This window comes from Tursiops truncatus, chromosome 11, assembly GCF_011762595.2.
Source record: "Tursiops truncatus isolate mTurTru1 chromosome 11, mTurTru1.mat.Y, whole genome shotgun sequence".
NCBI lineage: Eukaryota > Metazoa > Chordata > Mammalia > Artiodactyla > Delphinidae > Tursiops > Tursiops truncatus.
Genome location: NC_047044.1, coordinates 52705411 through 52712726, shown reverse-complemented (window position 1 = coordinate 52712726; position 7316 = coordinate 52705411). Strand labels below are relative to the sequence as shown.

The 7316-nt window shown below is 43.1% G+C and overlaps 1 pseudogene; it reads left to right on the top strand.

Annotated features, from left to right (window-relative positions):
• The first annotated feature begins 3049 nt into the window (after positions 1–3049).
• Positions 3050–4057, top strand: LOC101329500 (gamma-secretase subunit APH-1B-like; annotated as a pseudogene).
• Positions 4058–7316: the final 3259 nt, after the last annotated feature.

Below are 7316 nucleotides of genomic sequence, written 5' to 3'. Positions count from 1 at the left end.
TCAGGACAGTCCGAAAGGCTCTTTGGTTCTCTGACTTCTTGAGAATTTAAAAGTTTTCCTTCTGTAAGCTGCAGTGTTATGTATTCAGTCAGCTCTCTAGTCCCTGTCATCAGACTTCCTACTAGAACATTCTATTGCAATAGTCCTTTAGTCTTTCAACACTTAGTTCTCTCTAGATCCTTAATTCTAGGCAACTAGAAGTGGAAATTTTAGGAATGATTTTGCCACTGCACGTTGTGCACCCAAAAGTGCACTTTTTACTAGCAGTGAGGTTATTACGTCTTTTAAATTCATTTAGATTGTAGAACAAATTGCAGATTCTCTTATTTGAGGTTCTATTTTACTGAAACTGCTGCCACTAATAAATGTTCTAAGAGCCAGAGTTTGGTCATGAAAGCAGAAATCGCTCTGTATATTTCAAGCATGAAATGTTTTAAAAGAGGAAATTAAAGACCTACAAACCATCTGAAAGGCTGGGGGATCTGAATCAGAGAAGCCGTTTCTGAGAGTCCCATCCCGAAACACTGAAATGGGTGGATCTCCAGAGCTCACTAAGACACCGCTGTAAATATGCTGACTCTCTGTGTGAGGGGTTGGCAAACCATGGCCATGGGAAAAATCTGGCCTGCCACCTATTTTTGTACAGTATGGGAGCTAAGAATAGACTTATGCTTTTAAATCGTTGAAAAAAAAAAAACAAAAGCAGAATATTTTGTGACATGTGATGATTACATGGAATTCAATTTCAGTGTCCATAAATAAAGTTTATCGGAGCATAGCTATACTCACTTGTTTATATGTTGTTTATAGCTGCTTTTGCTTTACAGTGACAGAGTTTAGTAGTTGTGACAGAGAACGTTTGGCCTGCAAAGACTAAACTATTTACTATCTAGCCCTTTACAGAAAAAGTTTGTTGATTCTTGGTCTGTGCATCTGACTGTAAGTTCTTCTGCCAAATATAGCTTCTCTTTCTCTTCTGCTTTCCAAGTTTAATGAAAATGACTCTCATTGGAAAATCCTCATAATCATATGGGGAAAGTAATTTTGAGAAATGTCACCCTTGGGTTCTCTGGATGGCAAAGAAGCAGTAATACTGAGTTGACAACAAACAATTGAGAATAATCACAGTGTGGCTGGTAATCCCCAAGGCCACTTTTAGATTAAATGATTAGCAAGAAGGACTCACAGAACTCAGAAAAGCTGTTATATTCACTTCTATGGGTTATTATAGCAAAGGGATACAGATGAAAAGCAGCAGAAGTAAAATGTTATAAGGTAGAGTCCAGGAGAGACCAGACATAAGTTTCTAACGTCCTCTCCCAGTAGAGATACACAGACGTGTTTAATTCTCCCAGCAGTGACACGTCACAACACACATGAAATACTTTCTGCCACGGAAGCTCAACCAAACCTTGGTTCCCATGGTTTTTATTGGGGGTTGGTCACATTGGCATGGTTGATGGCCCATATGGGTGGCCTTATTTACTCAATCTCCAACCCCTCCAAGGGTCGAGCGATTACTACATGGTACACGGCCCCACCATAAATAAATATACATTGTCAGTATAAATTATCTGGAGTGGTCCAAGGTCCCAGAAAAACAGGAATACTCTTATTAGGCAGGATGCTGCAAAGTCTTAGAGATTATCTCTCAGGAATGAGACAAGGGCCAAAATTTTCTTTGGAATGTGCAAGATTTGGACAACCCAGGCTTGCCGAGATAATCCTTTATTCCACCCATAGACTCACGGAAATCTGGATCTCTAGGAAGCTCAGAGATTATCCAATTAAACCTCCTTTTTGATAGATGAAAAAATAGAGGCTTTGGAATCAAATACATGTGGTTTAAATCCCAATTTCATTGCTTACAAGCTGTGTGGCCTTGGAAAAGTTATCTAACTTCTTAAGGCCCAGTTTTTTCCTCACAGATTCATAGTTAATAGGATTATAATAAGGACCAAGTGGCAAGGAAAATTCTTAAGTCAGACTAGTGGTCAAAACATGGTGGATATAGGATCAAGAGACACGCTCTGTATCTTTCCGATTCAATCTACAGCTAGTCAGATATCCGTAACTCAGCAAAGATTCCTCACCCAAGGTGTTCCAACACCCCAGGATGCCAGAGAGATCCACACATCTGTACATGTGAGGTTGGGGGATTGGGGCACACAGAAGAGGCAGAACTGGGGGAGCAAGGAGGCAGTGCCTGTGACCCTGGCCCCCGGCCATGGAAGCTGAGCCGCAGCCCCAGGGAACTGGTAGCAGCAGAGGCACCCGTGGCCACAAGGAACCCGGCGGCAGTGGCTGCAGGGCCTGTGACCCTGGTCCTTCCAGCCACTGTGGTGCCCGAGACTCCAGAATCCCCAGCCATGACAGCAGCGCCTGCGATCCCGACAACCCTAGATGTAGAGAAGACACCCCTAAGCCTTGTTCCCTCCCCGCCTCCCTCCCCCACCACAGTGGCCATGCCTACAACCCAGGTGTGACCTTGGGCATGGTGGAAGTTCCTGCCATCCTGGTGCCTTCAGAGGCAACATCAGTGACAGCGGCAACACTGGCAGGGGCAAGGCACCAGCGATCCTGGGAGGATAGTCCCTGACGACACCTCTGGAAGAAGCGCTGGAGAGTGGAAAGTGCCGATTCTCAAATACAGCCAGAGGCAACTCAGGGAAGAGAAACCAAAAGCTTGTGCTATAGCACCACCCACTGAAAAAAAGAGAAAGTCCTCTAATTATCAACCTGGTAAGTTTTCGAATCAAAGTAAACAAAGCTTCACCTAACAAGAAAGACGTTCACTACTTCAAATGTGTCGTCAGAGAAACAACTTACCAGGCACCATGAAAACCCATAGTAACGCGGTATGACAAAAAGAAAACGACAGTTCTCCCGAAACCAAACTTAAAGTCATGATGAAGTACTGTGATCTAACGGATAGAGAGTTCGAAATAGCTGTTGTGAAGAAACTCAACGAGCTACAGGAAAACGCAGAGAGGCAGTTCAGTGAGTTCAGGAGTAAAATTAACGACCAGAAGGAATATGTTACCGAGGAGGTAGAAATGCTAAAAACCCCGGAAGTTCTGGAGCTAAAGAACTCAATAAATGAGATGAAGAATGCATTGGAAATAGAGCAGATGATACGGAAGAGAGAATTCACCAGCTTTAAGAAAAAATCTAGCAACAGAACCCCCCTCCGCCCCTCCCCTCTGCCCTGCGCCTTTGCCTGCAGGCTCAGCTCTGTCAGTGCGTGGTGCCCCTGCGTTCTCCCCCAGGCCCCCGGGTGATGGCCTTGACGGTGGCCATGTTCTTGCGCTGCGCCTTCATAGCCTTCGGTCCTGTGCCAGCGCTCTACGTCTTCACCGTCACCGCCGGGCCCTTGCACATCATCTTCCTCATCATCAGAGCTTCCTTTTGGTGTCTCTGCTGCTTTCCTTCCTTGTTTGGTCCATGGCAGCGATCACTGCTGACAACAAAGATGGACCAATACAGAAATATCTGCTGATCTTTGACATGTTAGTCTCAGTCCTTATCCAAGAAATGTTCCAGTTTGCGTATTACGAACTTGAAAAAAAAGCCAGTGAAGGTTTGAAGAGTATAAACCCGGATGACATAGCGCCCTCTATGCGATTGCCGGCTTATGTTTCTGGCTTGGGCTTTGGAATCATGAGGGGAGCATTTTCCTTTGTAAATACCCTGTCTGACTCCTTGGGGCCGGGCACAGTGGGCATTCATGGAAACTCTCCCCCGTTCTTCCTTAAATTCAGCTTTCATGACGTTGGTGATCATATTGCTGCGTGGGTTCTGGGGCATTCATGTTTTTTGATGGCTGTGAGAAGAAAAAGTGGTACGCCCTTCTGTAGTTCTTCCCACCCATCTGCTGGCGTCAGCCCTGACCTTCATACATCCTCCTTACGGATTAAATCTGGTGTCAGCGTACATCATCCTGGTGCTCAGGGGCATCTGGGCATCCTTTGCTTTTGGAGGCAGCTGCCAGAGCCTGAAGCTCTGCCTGCCCTGCCAAGACAAGGGCTCCCTCCTCTTCAACCCGCGCTCCAGATAACCTGTGAGGACCAGCGCTTACCAAACGCTGAGCTGCCTCTTGAGGGAAGCACAGCTGTGCCTTTTTCTAAAAATCCCTTTTCCTGTTGGGGGTTAGAAAAAACAAAATTATCTGGATACAATATGGCTTTCATGCAACAGCTTTCTGAAAGGGATACATTAGTGGTGTGCAGACTGCATGTTAGAATCACCTGGGGAAACATAAAGAATACTGATTTCTGGGCTCCACCCTCCAGATTTAATTGATCTGGGCATTTGGTAATTTTTAAAGCTTCCTAGATGACTTCGATGTGCAGCCAGTTTGAGAACCATCGATGTCCAAATAGGAACTTCCTGAGAACCCTGTAACTGAGTAAGAATCGGATGTTTAGCTATCTCCTAACTCAGCTTGTGCTTAGCAAGCAAGTATCTGAATGTCAAATCCTGGATAGCCTTTGTCTTTTGAAGTTCTGAAGTGACAAAAGGCTAAAGGGCTGTCATCTCTGTGAACTGTTTTCCCATGCTTCACTTGTACCCTGTTTCGTGAGAACATGGTGGGCTGTGCTTCTGACTACAGTAATAAATTGCACTGACTTACTAATGATCATTTAGCCAAAGTAAACTATTGATTAACGAGGTATATTTTTCTGTAGTTTTTCCATTCTCAGTTTTGCTTTTCTGAGGTATTACATTGTTTTTGAGCGTAGATTCCGTTTCTTTAACTAAAAACCAATTATTTTCTGACTTCCTGGGAAGATATTCTGAAACCAAGAGTTTTTGTGCAATTTCTGCAAGTTTTTCCTGGGCTTAAGGCTTTTCATAGGCTCTGCCCTAAGGCAGTGTTTACCAGCTGAGCACTAGCTGCTGGACTAGTTGAGGTGAAGCCCATGATCTATTTCTGAGCAGCTCTGCAGGTTGCTGAGTGATGTACCCTGGGACAGGCTTCGCTGGAGCTGGCAGAAGTTTACCAAAAGCAGGAGGAAAACAAGCCAATAGGGTGGGCTTGACACTTACAATTTGCTCCTGTAATACTAACTAGCACTTCTCCCTAAATGGTGTAGTGGAAAATTGGAAATGTGTCTTAAACTGCCAAATTCATGCTTTTACATATTCCATATATTCTTTAGATCTAGCAGATGTCTCTGGGTTTTGGTAGCAGATACAGCATTCCCTTTATAGGAGTATCTAAGATGTTCATTCAGCTTCCAAACAACCCTTTTGTTTCCCTTTATAAAGAGTAATTTGTGCCTTTATTAACTAGAAGTTGTTCCCAGTTGATGGTTTTTAGGGAGCTGATGGTGTGAAATGGAAATTCCCTACACATTAAAGTGAGAACCTCAGTGAATCCCCTGTGTGCAGTAGAGCATCCAAAAGACATAGAAGCAGCAAGAGAGGGCTCACCAGTGGCATGAGAGATGGGAGACTTTGACAATACTGTGATGGACAGGTTTAAAATGGAAACATGGCCAGTGTTTTGGGCTAGTCACATATCTTACCAGGGACCAGGAACTAGACCTTTATCAGTGAAATCCCCTCTCATGTTTAAATTATTAGAATTTCTTCAATCTACATATGCAGGAGGAGTAGGGTTTCCAGTAAGGTTGCAAACAGTCCCATAAGCAATTATAGTTATTCTCCTAAAGTTTACTTCAGCACTAATACTAATGCCTCCACCGGGGTTTGCAATTTTCCACCATTATACAAGACTTTCCTTAGACTAGATGAGTCATAGGAAGAGTCAAGGACGTAGAGATTGAATAGTGAAATTTACTGTGCACAGTTGAGGGGAACAAGATGCTCATTGAACTGGGCTTCATTCCTACTGGAGTGTGGTGTTCTTTGATGAACAGGATAAGAAAAATATAGAGTTGGTTATTACTGTTGGCTTACAAATCTCTTAAGTGGATAGTCTGATAACATATTTGCTGATCTGTAAAGTGTAGCAATATCTGAGAATATTAATATTGCTCATACTTGAGCTATGAGGATTCCTCTGCGCATTAATAGTGTAATATTAAGTAAAAAATCTGGAATGTTGTGAAATCTCATTTATAAAAACATCTCAGGCAAGAAGAAAATTTTCCTTGATAGTGACACTGTTATCGTAGTTCAGGAAATCATTTAATACTCCCTGATTACCTATGAATAAAGGAACTTTGTAATCCTTATTTCTCTTGTGAGCATGGCTATAGCCAGCTTAGGCACTACAGTTGCAAATAGCCTTGCTTCACCTGATGCCAAAGAAGCCCAGAGGGAGAGTGGTCTTCCTCTGTTGCTGTGTGTATATTGAGTTGCGTTTTTTTCTTCTTTTGCATTTGTTATCTATAATGAGCTTTCTGAGCCCTGATGGTATTTGGAGAGGAGGTAGTGGTGTTAATCTTGTATGTTCTCCTCCACACAGGGCTTTCTGTGTTTTGGAGGGAAGTGTGGCTATAGTTAAAGTCGACCTTGGAATGTGAATATTGTTGCAGCCCTTCACTGTGTTGCCATGTGAATAACAGAGATTGACTTTGGCTTTCTCATAAATTTGTATTCATTTTTAACTAATATGAATTAGTAGTTGTAACTGGAGAAGTTCTGTTGCCCTCAATCCCGGCCCGCCTGACTGGCAATATATTATAGTAGCAGCAGCCTCTTTTAGAGCATCTTAGTGAAAACATGGCTGAAAGGAATAAGTGGTATCTGCAGACTGTGTAGAAAATGGCTTTTGTTCCCAATGTTAATATCTTTTCAAGCACATTTCAGTGTTTGCTGAGAGTGGCAGATACACATCAAAGATGCTAGGTGTTCTTATCCGTAGAGTTGGTGCAAGATAAGCAGTCCAGACAGAGGCTTCCTCCCACCCAGTACTCTTCCCACTAGCCCTCCCACTAGTTCATCAAACTAGCCTCAAGACAGGGATTAGCAGTTAGAGTGGGCCTGAGGGCTCCAGGGAAGCCAAGGTGGCAGCCCATCTCCGGCATCTGCAACCTGCTTCCTGGGAAGAGCTCCTTGAGAGTGCTAGCTTTTTGTTAGTTGAGTTTTTCCTGCACCCCACCATCCCTAACTGCAGGTAAGCAAAGTAGATGTCACAACAAAACAATTTTAAAGTTCTTTGCTTAGAGCACTTTGTTTATGATTGCAATGTTTATATTTCTCATTTAATAAAAAGCTTTACTTCATTCCATTAAATTTTAGTGTTTAGAGGGGTGGGCACCGTCTCTATGTACAATATGTATCATTTTATGTAAGTTATACTGTTATGTCATATGTACTTGTAATATCAGACCTTGCATTTAATA